Source organism: Haemaphysalis longicornis, unplaced genomic scaffold (assembly GCF_048455015.1).
Source record: "Haemaphysalis longicornis isolate Haplotype H1 unplaced genomic scaffold, Haemaphysalis longicornis Haplotype H1 scaffold_1, whole genome shotgun sequence".
Taxonomy (NCBI): domain Eukaryota; kingdom Metazoa; phylum Arthropoda; class Arachnida; order Ixodida; family Ixodidae; genus Haemaphysalis; species Haemaphysalis longicornis.
Window position 1 is genome coordinate 125632228 of NW_027526203.1, and position 12938 is coordinate 125645165.

General features: G+C 43.7%; 1 pseudogene; it reads left to right on the forward strand.

Annotated features, from left to right (window-relative positions):
• Positions 1–5536: 5536 nt before the first annotated feature.
• LOC144179649 (uncharacterized) lies at positions 5537–7226 on the forward strand (annotated as a pseudogene).
• The last annotated feature ends 5712 nt before the right edge of the window (positions 7227–12938 follow it).

Sequence of the window (12938 nt, forward strand, 5' to 3'; positions counted from 1 at the left end):
TTTCACGGCATACCTTACTCACGCGAAACGTTGGCGCAGCAAAGCAAAAAACAGTTGCGGCTATTTCGTCAGTACTAGGCAGCAACTTCCCATCTAACACTGTTGAACGTGTCAATCCTTTGAGCATCATTTCTGAAGCCAGCTGCCGCCTAGGAATCATGAAATTAAACACGAGAAAAAAAATTTTTTGCCCCCTGATTTAAAACAGAAGGGCATTTCGGTTCCGGAGGACTTCGCACCAGCAACTCGACATCCCACATTCCCCACAGTTTGAACTGTAAAACAATAAGCTGGCTAATCAGTAAGCTGGATAGTCAGTAAGCTGGATCAGTATGCTGGATCAGTAAGCTGGATAATCAGTACGTGGAGTACGATGCGGAGACAGACGGCATTCCTAACGTAACATCCCGAGCTTCAAACTCTCCTCCACCGGTTCCACCACGCAACGCTGCCACCAATGACGCGGAGAGAGACAGCATGAAAGACGCACATTCTCTCTCTGTCAACGCCGCAGCGCCGGCTTCGGGCAACGCCGCAGCATAGCAAGTTCAGAGGGGAGGCGATCTCATATCACCGGTCCCAGGTGCACATATAAAACTTGCGAACACGCGTAGTGCCAGTAACAAGTGCGAACCTCTGAACTCTGCTATTGATACGTGTGCCGTTGACATATCTTTAACCGACAAATTGTTGCATTCAAATGTTCCTCACCACGAAATCTTTTCCGATCAGTCTAGTTTTATTATTTATTGTTGCGACCAAACTTTGCGTGAGGGCTGTTGTGTATTGCTTGCTACCAGGTAATCTACACCGCAACGTGTTATTCATTTTCAGTCTGAGCTCAAGGCTCTCTTGGCATGAGCACAAATTTGGTATCGTACATTAACCTTTGCTGTCTGGTACCGCCCTCCCTGTTATCGCCCTAGTGTTGATCCCGAATTACATTATGACCTCAATTTTGTTACCACACGACACCCTGTGCCTCGCTCTTTTTATTAGCTAATTTAATTTTCAGTCAATTTTATGGACTACTGCACCTCCCGTAGCAATCCCGCCGTCTACTCAATTTACCGAATTTACAGGCCTGCGCACTTCATTTTCGTTGGGCCAACTAATTCTCCAGCCAACGAGAGTAGCAAATAGAGTCGCTAACACCTTTGATCTAGTCCAGACTACCAACCCGGACTCATCCCTAAAGTATTCTACTTGCCAGGGCTTAGCGATCACTTGCTTCTCTTATTTGAAGTTAGCTCCCCTGTCACAACAATGATCAGCAGAAAGGCGTTGCGCTGCTGAGCATGAGGACGCGGGTTCGATTCCAGGCCGCGGCGGCCGCTTTTTGATAGAGGCAAAAAGCAAAAACGCCCGTGTGTACGAGATATCGGCGCACGTTAAAGATCCCCACGTGGTCAAAATTAATCGGCAGCCCTCCACTACGGGGCGCGCCTTACCGCCTGCGTTGCGCCGGTGCGTTAAACGGTATAATCATTTATTTATTTATTTATTTATTTATTTATTTATTTATTTATTTATTTATTTATTTATTTATTTATTTATTTATTTATTTATTTATTTTTACCCTCAAGGCCGACACGCATTTCAGAGGGGAGTGGGTTACAACGTTATACACAAAACTAGTAAACAGAAACAAAAGTATTTAGCGGATAAGTACAAACATAGATGAGCCGTAATCATACAATGTTAGCTAGTGCTGCACGAAACTGATGGTTGTCTTCGATCGCGGCGGCCAGTCCAGGAAGGCGGTTCCAATCTTGTGACATTCGAAGAATAAATGACTTAAAGAAGGCGTTGGTGTTACATGATATTGTTCCTACTTTGGGTCGGTGGTCAATGCGAGAAGAAATATATGAAGGAGCAGTAGGAAGAGCCTCGTCAGGCTGTAGCCTCGTGGCCTCCTCCTGAGGTGGGAATGTACTTTGACCCCTCGAAAACAAATTTAAAAAAAAACTCACTGCATAGGTAAGAACTATGGTAGTACATTTTGTGAAAGAGACAGAGGCGAAAGTGTTTGCGGCGTGAAGTTAGAGAGGGTAACTGAAGAAAGTTTTTCATGGACGCGACACTTGCCACACGGGTGAAATTGCCGACAATAAAGCGTGCTGCGTTGTTCTGCACGAGCTCAAGTGATGTCACGCCATGGCTCGGGTTCCAAATGGGTGACGCATATTCCAGTTTAGAACGAACGAATTACTTTTACAAAAGTGTTTTTAAGAGGTATTTCAAGAAAAGAAGTTGCAGCGACGGTAGCCAAGCACGCGGTTGGCCTTAATAATCACGGTATTGATATGACACTACTAACGCCGTGCTTTCCCGGTTTATTGGACCTTTCTTAGGTCACTCCTACAAAATAACGGTTGAAAAAAAAGAAACGTTCCAACAATAAAGTGGTCGAGCTGACAAGAAAATACATTCCTTTGCGCAGTTTCAGTTCTAACCGCAGCACCATGCTACAACACACTGTTTAACGGCTATCTAACGTAAGAAAAGTTTCTTCAGGGCAGCTAAGCGTTTTCCCTCGAAGCAATGATGAGCTTCCTATAAACTCCCTTACAATGCTTACATCCATGAATTAAAATGTGGAAAAATAATTATCTACAACACACATTGTTCTCTATGCTTGCTAACTTCCCCAAAAAGCCTTGGTCCGTTATTAATCTGCCAGAACGTAACATTATTCAGCTTGTCGAACCCGGTGCCTTTTCTAAACGGAATGTGTATTGTCCATCCGTATTTGTCAGTATTTTTTGTAGAAATTATGTAACCTCTTCTTTTCATTTGCCTGCCTATCAGGCCACGTATGAGTGTGAGGCCAATGAATCATGTCAAAATTGATCCACAAGGTGTCGGCTAAATTACTGAATCAATGGAAGTGTCATCAATTCCCGGTTCTGACCTTATCACTGTTAAATTCCTCAAGAACACTGTTTTCTATTCGTTGAATATTTTGTCTAATATCTTTCAACAGTCAGCCACTACACAGTCATATACGGTCCCGGCTGACTGGAAGGTCGGGATGGTCGTGCCCTTCCAAAAGTCTGGTAAAAAATACTCGCCTAACAATTACCGGCTTATATCAATGACTGGCATCCCATGTAAAATCTTTGAACATATCTTCTACGCCCACATAGTAAATTAATTTTTCTAAAACAAATTACTTTTTTCCTCTTATCAGGGAGCTTTCAGGAAGGCTTTCTTTTGAGAAACGCAGTACCCTTGTTTCACTCATTAGCTTAGTACATTCTTGATCGTGGCTCATGAACAGATTGCCTTTCCCTTTATTTTTTGAATGTTTTCGATAAAGTTGCTATAAGTTCCTCTCTTTTAAACTTAGCCAACTTAACATATACCTTAACACTTTTTTTATGGATAGAACAATTTCGTCTGAACCACTCGCAGTACGTAACCTCTTATCAACAAGAATTGTCGCCTAGCACTGTTCACTCTGGCGTGCCCCAAGGCTCAGTATTATCCCCTTCTCTATGTGATTTATTTTAATGATCTACCTGACTGTGGTTCGACTAGTATTAACCTGTATACTGACGGTTGCCTCATTGTTCGGAAACTTTTACGATAACGAAACTAACATGCTTCAGAATGACATTGACGCAGTACTGCAGGGTATGTTAAGTGATACATAGAACTAAAAACTACCAAATGAAAAGCTATGCATGTCTCACGGGTTCTATCTTCTCCCGCCCTTCAACCTGAAAATAATGCACCGCTCGCAGCCGTAACGTCATACCGCTCCTTAGGTGGTCACATAACTTCAACGCTTTCGTGATGACTGCATGTTGAACAAATAATTATACGCAACCGCGCGCTTGAATACCTTCGTTGTAACTTTTCAGCTGCTCCGATATCCGTAGACACATATGCACACAACTGTGGTAAGGGCTAAATTTGAATTCGCTGCGTGAATATATGGGACCCGGGCAGTGAAATTGTAAGCAAATTTCGCGAACGTGTTCCAAACAACGCTGCGCGATTTATTAGGGGCAATTACAATAGAACATTAAATGTAACATCCATGAAAAACAAATTACACTTGCTTCAGCTAGCCCCTCGTCGTCATTGTTTTCGTTTGTGCTTATTGGATAGGATAGATTACCACCCGCCGCTGTGGCTTAGTGGCAAAGGCGTTGTGCTGATAAGCAAGAGGACGCGGGTTCGATTTCCAGCCCCGCCAGCCGCTTTTCTGATAAAGGCGAGATGAAAAAATGGCCGTATGTACGAGATTTCGCCGCACGTTACAGATCCCCAGGTGGTCAAAATTAATCTGGAGCCCTCCACTACGGAACGCCTCATCGTTTGCGTTGCGTCGGCGCGTTAAACCCTACAATCAATCAACAATAGATTATCCCGATCCCAAAAAGCCTTCTATCTTGATATCTGCTCTTTTATATGTTTATGCCCACATTGGTCGCCGACATAAAGTTCCAATCACATCCTGTCGAACGAAGTCCTGTTTTCAGACTTTCATTCCTCACGCAACATTGGACTGGAGCCACCTTTCCGGATCAATCGCCGCCATTGGAGACGACCTCCTGCTTCGCACAACTTTAGCTAGTATTCTTACTTCAGGAACCACATCGACCTGTTCTACACTACCTTTTTGCTGCATTGTATGTTCTTTTTTTGTACTCCATTCACTTCTGTAACGCCTTTGGCCTTGAGGGTAAAATACATGAAATGAAATTACTGTGGCTGGAGATTTGCAAAGGACGGTGCTTCTAAGGACGGTGCTTTGCTAAGGACGGTGCTTCTACTAAAATGAACCGTGTTTCAGGTGTGCCCGCGCATCGAATGGCCACTAACCGGGCGGACATACCAATACCACATGCCTATATTGAGACTGCTTCCACGGCTGCAAGAAATCCAGTTACCAATGCAGTCATTTACTCCTGGCTTACGACTCTGCAGTTCTAAGGAAATGAATGCACTTGTTGAAAACAACCGTACGTTCCACGTCCTGCGGCATTCCTAGAAATACTTTGCCCATTTTTCTTCTCCAGTACGTTCTCTGTTCATTTACACACCCCAGGTGTACCGCCAACTTAACTTCTCCAGCGTTTTTCTTGTCTGCCTTTTTCTTTATAGGCGCCTGGAACTTGGTAGGCCAAGTTAGTTGTGTCAGTCTATCCCAACTTAAAATTGCTGGCGTGCGCCTCACGCATATTCTTTCCACTGTTTAAAAATTTGATGGCATGTTTTTTGTTACGTAACCACATTCGTCTCGGAGTCTTTACAGGCGTCCCAAAATAATCCGCAATCATGCGAACACACTACTTGCATAAAAAGTTGGGCTATGTTAACTCCCTCAAATGAATCTTTGCGCATGCGATGAGTTGTGAAAAGTTGCATGTTCTTCCCCATATTATCCTTACCATGTCTAGGAAGAATGTCCAGTTCCGCTTTTTTTTTCGGACGGAAGAAGGATAACCACGTTACTTCTTTTATCTCGTCCCACAGAAAGAAACCGTTCGCTGATGGCCACTTCTTCAGAGGGCACGGCGGGACCGCAATGGCAACATCGCTAAACCCCGCTGTATTTTTCGCCCAGGTTACGCTGTGCGCCCTTGCTCAGCACGTGTCATTCACGCCGAAGAATGACGACAGCAGCCTGGATCTACCGACAGTGAACTCCGACTGGCCATTCCCGTGGACGCAGCACATGACGTCACCGGCTCCCAATTTCTTGGAAACAACGCTCCCTGCTCAAGCATATAAAAACAACCGCATCAACGACTTCTTCAGAGGGCACGGCGGGACCGCAATGGCAACATCGCTAAACCCCTCTGTATTTTTCGCCCAGGTTGGTGGCAAATACTCTTATACCAGCTTTCGTAGCGATTGTAGAGGAATTGTGGTTCTGCCGTGCCCGGCGACTTGTGCATGTCTTCTTGTGGACGCATGGACGGTCATTTTGATTCTTCTTGCGGGGAATGTTGAGCAGAATCCAGGGCCTGATACAGACGATCTCATAAAAGTGATGAATACTATGCTTGCTTCCCACGAAGAATTGAAAACAAACATCGAAAACTTAGCGACTGCTCACGATAAGCTTGAATCTACGGTTAACGCCCGAATGGACGATGTTATGGTGGCGATAAAAGAACAGAAAGTAGAGATCAAGACACTGCAGACTGAAGTTACAGCGTTGGAAGGTAATCTTCAACTACATCAAAGGCGTCTGGACGATTTAGAGGATAGAAGTAGACGCCGCAATCTTGTTATTTTTGGTTTGCCGATCCGGATCGTGAAAATGCTGCAGAACTAAGAAAGAAGATAATCGAGGAACTGATAGGGCATAAACTCGGAGTGGTTGTAAACTCTGTGGAAAGAGTACATATGGTTGGGAAAAAATGCCGCGATAAAGTACGACCGGTAATAATGAATTTTTTTGACTACAACGAGAAGCTTAAAGTCTTAAATAACTGTCACAAACTGAAAGGAACAACAATCTCGGTAAACTATGACTTCTGCAAGGCCACTCTAGCAAAGCGCAGCAAACTATGGTCTCATTCCAGTGATTTTAAGGTGCAAGGCCACAAAGTATCGCTTGATTACGATAAGCTGAGAGTGCACGACGATATATACGAATGGGATGAGCAGAAGGATTGTCTGAAATGCATCCGCCAGCAATGTAACCGCGATGAATGACCCAATCACAAACAATTGCGAGTTGTTCTCCTTAATTCTAGGAGCATTGTGAATAAAGTTCACGAGCTTGAAGAAATCATATTTACTTATGATCCCCAAATCATAGCAATTACAGAGACCTGGCTAACTCCGGACATTCTAGATTCTGAAATAGTTCCTCCAACTCATAAAATGGTTAGACGTGATCGAGGCTGCAGAGGAGGAGACGTTGCTTTGGTAGTCAAACAGGAAATCACTTGCGTAACTATGGACGAAATAATCGACAATGAAAGTGTATGGTGTCAAATTGATTTTCGTGGGCTCTCGGCTCTCGTAGGTGTAGTCTACCGGCCCCCTTCTTCGCCTGAGTCGTTTTTGGAAAACATTCAGTCTTACATGCAGCAGAAGTAAAAACCTAATGAAAAAGTCATATTAGCGGGGGACTTCAACCTACCATCGATTAATTGGCACACTCTTCACCCTGGTTCAACAGACGTAGCGAACTGTAACTTGTTGCTTGAATTGATGCTGAAATTTAATCTCGTTCAACTTGTTAAAGAGGCTACCAGAGTGGCTCAAAACACTGAAAGTGTACTAGATCTTCTATTTGTTGGAAACTTTCCAGATGACACTAAAGTCCGTGTTTATGATGGAATTTCTGATCACAAGCTGGTTTTACTTACCGCGAATTTCTGCCCTGACAAAAAGAATAGTGCGGGCAAAAGTGTCTTCAACTTTTCTGCTGCGGATGACGAAGCTATTATAGATACACTTGATTTGTGCTTCGGTGACTTTGAGGCAAGAGGAGACGTATCAAATCTGTGGAATACGTTTAAAAACATTACTGCATCATGTCTTGATAAATTCGTACGAAAATGTCAGAAAAAGAAACGGTGCAACCCCTGGATAACACGCGATATAATACAGTTGAAAAGAACAATATCAAGAAAACGTAAAGCAGCGCGTAAAGATAACCATGCCATATCTTCCCTCTCAGTAACACTGAAGCACAAAATGCGGACCGCTCGAGATTATTTTTTTGGAACGACACTTGTTAACTTCATGGAAAACGCACCGGAAAAGTTTTGGGGATACTTGTCCGGAAACAAAAAGTCTGTTGAACAGCTTCACGTTGACGGCTGCGTGGTTACTGATCCTTTCGCGATTGCTAATGAGCTAAACAGAACATTTCACAGTGTGTTCAGTCAACCGTGTGTAACCAATAATCCGATAGAACCATCTCCTCTCGCCTAACGTAATGCCGGATATAGATTTAAACGTAAATGGTATTCGCCTTCTTCTTCTAAAACTTGATACAAAGTCTTCTGGCCCTGACGGTATCCCCAATGCCTTTTTGAAGCGTTATGTGGACATGATTTCGCATTGCTTATATATTTTGTTCGATAAATCTTTGGATGACGGATGCCTACCTCCTGATTGGTTGTGTGGAAAAATTGTCCCAGTACACAAGGATGGAAGCAAACTGTTCGCTTCGAACTTCAGGCCAATATCATTAATCAGTAGTTGCTGTAAAATACTTGAGCACATCCTCTCCAGCCAGATAACTTCGTTCTTGGAATAAAAAAAACATATTAGGCAGCTTCCAGCATGGGTTTAGAAAAAAGCTATCAACGACGACTCAGCTCGTATCAGTCATACACGACTTCGCTAAAGCTATCAATGACAGAAAACAAATAGACGCAATATTTCTGGACCTATCAAACGCGTTTGATAGGGTACCGCACTCTTTACTTATAAGAAAAATGCAGCGTGTAGGGATTGCTCCCCGCCTTGTGGACTGGATTTCTGCATATCTGAAAAAGAGAACGCAGTTTGTAGAAATTAGCGGCTGCCAATCACAAAACCTTGATGCATTGTCAGGAGTGCCCCAGGGTTCGGTCTTACGACCACTCTTGTTCTTGATCTATGTAAATGATATTTGTGACGATATTGACGCGGGAGTGACTTTGAAAATGTTTGCATATGACTGTATCATTTATACAACTGTCAGTAGCCCCTTACATCAATCATTGCTTAACGAAAACTTGTGTAAAATTGCTGACTGGTGTGAGGGGTGGCAGATGGTTATCAACTACTCAAAAACTTGCGCTCTTACAGTATCTCACAATAAAACCCCCCTTGATTATAAATTTCATGTCCGTGACCAGAGTATTCAATTTGTGAATAGCGTAAAATATTTGGGATTGACTATTAACACAAAACGTAGCTGGGACGCTCACATCGACATCGTTTGCGCCAAGGCATACAAGAAGCTATGCTTCTTAAGAAGGAAGTTGGGATCATGTGATTGGAAAGTGAAACTTGCAGCCTATAAAACCCTAGTTCGACCAGTGCTGGAATAGGCACCCCTTGCGTGGGACCCATACTTAAAGAAAGACATAGATAAAGTGGAAAGGATTCAGCGGCTAAGCGCACGGTTTATTGTTTCAGATTTTAGGCGCCTCTCCTCCGTTTCTGAAATGTTAAATAAATGTGGGCTGGAACCACTCGAATGTCGGCGAAGAATTGCAAGGTTAACCTTCTTTTATAAACTATACAACAACGAATCTGGTTTAAATAAAGAATGTTATATACTGCCACCTCCCCAGCGCTCAGCAAGGTGAAATCATTCAAAAACTGTTAGACCATATGCTCCTAAAAATAACACGTTCAAGTACTTTTTTTTTGTACGAACCATTGAAGACTGGAATTCACTGCCTTCCGACTGCGTGCACGCTCCGACTTCTTCTAGTTTTGACCTTTGTGTTAAGAACCTTCTGTAACCCTCTCCTGCTAGGATGGTGAAAAACCGTCCGCAGTATTCCTTAAATAAAAAAAATAAAAAAACTCAGCGTAGCAGTTTCACATTACTCCAACGGCAAGAAGAGAGAACTGTTCGGGCTCTGAAGATGAGCTGTTTTAGCTTTCCAGTTGATGAAAAAAATTAGAGAAATGAGCCGCCGTTTACTCTAACATTTTTGCATGGTATCGTTGTGAGGAGACGCACTGGCACAAGAGATTTCTACTCGCTCCCTGGTTAGGACATGCTCTGCTATGAGAAGAAATACTTATACAGAACAAACAAGCCGATGCTTGACACATGTTGAAAGCACGACTGAACGGTGGAATGTCGGAATTCATGGATGAAAAGCATGCTGAAGGGCTGCAAATCTGAGAGCTTCGATCAAGGTACTCCAAATTCTAAACATTCTGATGGTGTGGTTCCAGAAGTTTCTTTTGGAGTCAAAGAAAATGGGGGGGGGGGGGGGGGGGGGGTGAAGCAAAGACATCGAGTCCGTAATTTTGCTTAATTTATCTCCACGCTCGTTTTTGTTTTTCGTTAGGACACTTGCTCATCAGTGTTTAGAAAGCGATGTTTACCTGCCTGTCTTGCATCGAAAATGTTTAAACAAAGCCTTGGACACGACTTCACAAGTTCCATTCACGGCCACGAAGGTTCTGTTTTTTACACTGGTGAAACATCGAAACCAAAGTGTCGAAGAGGTTTTGGCGCACATGGAGAAACACGGGAAGTTTAAAATATTCAGTAAACATCATCTATTCAGTCTAAATTGAACAAACGCCAGGAGTGCTCAGACTGAAGGTCTTCTTTCGCAACTGTGCGCTTTAATTAAAACAACACCTGGAAACGACATCTGGTGAACGCTTTCTACGCGGAGATCGAGCAAAATACAGCAACATGCCCAGTTTAGTTGCGTCGTCGCAATACGAAAACGTCAATGCGTTGACATGCGGTCAAAAAAGCATAGCAGAATATGTAGCGGAGCCCTACCGCCCAAGTTCCCAGCGTCGGAAGGCTAAGCCACTCGGCTATGCGCTCGCATAATGCCACTTCATTTTTTGGTAATGTAAATGAATCTCGGCTTAAAAAATCTCGTCCTCAAACGTGGTATCTCGTTTTCCAACGTTTTCTTGTATTTTTATTGCTTCAATTTGTGCAATAGTTCTGGATCAGATGTTTTTGACTTCGCTTGTGTTGTCAACACCAATACCTCCGCTAATTCTACTCGTTTCGCAAGCATCACATCGCTGTATTCTTGTTTTTTAAGGTGAGAACAATGATTTATTGGCTCACCCTACGGGTGTTTTTTCTTCAATCTCTTCTTTCTCCAGCTGCCGTTTGCTTATCACTAATCGTGTCGAATTGCGCTTTTCACAATCGTGTTTTCAGACCATTAGGTCATACCTACTATGCTGGCGTACCTCAGAAGAACTGTATTTGCAGTTAGCATGAAGACGAAGCAGCCCATTTGATATTTTGTTTTGCTTTTGCTAATTTCTCTTCTTCCGCTAGCCCAAGACGGCGTTCCGCAGTTAAATATTGCAAAATACGCGTGATATCAACGAGTGCTTCACTATGCGATTCAAACTATTCCAAAGGCATATTCTGGAAGTATGGGCTACGCTTGTTTTGTGGAGTTAGATAACCACTGTGCATTGAGTGCCCACTGCGTACTCATTAGTGATCCAACAACAGCATTTATCATGTCAAAAGGCATAATTGTAGCTTGAAATTGCGACCTAGGTAATAGGGACACTGAAGAGAATCTGTCAAACTAATATTATTGTTTCTAGTGCATAGACTGGCTCAAACAAAGACATTTTTCATCGTTTATACCGTTAATAAAGCAGTACATCTTTTAAAAGCACTGAAGTAAAAAAACAACTAACCATGCGATATTTCCGGAGGCCACAACAACTAACAGCAGTGACGAATAATCGTATTGCTATGGGATTGGGCGATGTGGAAGATTGGAGTCAAATTAGTTGCAGTTTTATGGGTTCCGTGCTCTGCCTCCGTCGTTGTGGCTGGTTGGGCGTTCTCGATATCACATGAATCTGCAAACCGCGTATCTGCAACACTGTCGGTGTAGAAGGTGTCAGATAATCCTGCCAGCACCACTTAGAATCCTAATGTTCATTAGCCGAGGCGTACCCAGTGGCTGATCCACTCCGCATCATTGGATACACTAAACTGCGCGGCGGTTCTTCCCCACCTTTGGAGCTTGCCTGGTTCGTCCCTGCGGGGTAAGACGCGTCTTCGCCGCAGGCCAACAGTCGACTGATTCGGCACTGTGCCCGCAATCTGTCGGTGCTCATGCCAACACCGCGCCAACGAGTACTCGCTAGAGTGCCAGTGTCAGTGTGCGCGCAATCTACCATCTCGCTCGTGGAGCAATGAACGTTGCAGCGCAAAATGGTAAGTCCACAATAGACAAAATTGCATAAATAAAATAAACCAACTAAAAAAAACCATGCAATCGGGGATTCGGGCCTGTTTATTATCAAGCACAACATTTATTGCTTCAGACCACTGGGCCATAGCCCCAGGAATGTCGGGAAGGAAATATGAAGTACATATCGTATAGGCTGTTTATTTGTTTAGTTTCAGCATTTTGAGCAGCTTGGAAAAGTATTTCTTGAATAACGCTTGTGCAGGGAGCGTTCCCCCAAATCCCCACGAATATCTTCTGACTAGCTGCTCCGTCCCTTAGGCAGAGAAAATAAGTTTGCAAATGTGTGGCCGTGCTGCGGACTGCCGTGCAAATTCACCCTGTGCAAAAAGTGTGGTCGTACTTTAAATTAAACCTTTAGTTCATTTTATTTCTTTATTACCTATATTAACGCCTAGACCCTTCTTCCGCCTTTAATTTTCCCTCGATTCTTTAGTAGCGTACCAATCACACAGGCATATGCAGCGTACAGCTTCAGTTAAGCGAAGTCACACGAAACGTCGCATGTGCGCTTCTGTGGAGCTCCTTTGACTTCATAGACTTTACTAATCTCTGTACAGTCTGCAAACTAAAGCCCCATTCTTGGGGGCACAAACCTTCTCGTAGCTTGGCTTTAATTGAGCGAACGAAGTGCGACGACCAGGTGGCGGCTGGCTGACTGACTCTCTCGGAGGGTCGGCGAGGCTTATCAAACCGAGCCTGACAGAGTAAGCGTTACGCGAAACCTCCTAGGAAATCGGCAAGTAGGATGCAGAGAGGAGGACAGAACTTTCGATTTGATTTTGCTAGCAAATAAAGTCGCACACATGCACCCAATTTGCGCAAATAATACCAAAATGTTTACAAACGACTTCAGTGCCCTTTTAAAGCTACTTCAACGTGTACTCGCTTTTTAGTCTGATCCCTGGGTAGCGGGACAAAAAAGCACGAGACAGAGGAGCTAGCGACAAAATAGCACCGACAGTACCGCATGGCGTCAATACTGCACGGGACCAAAGATCACAGCGACAAAAGAACGGGCCA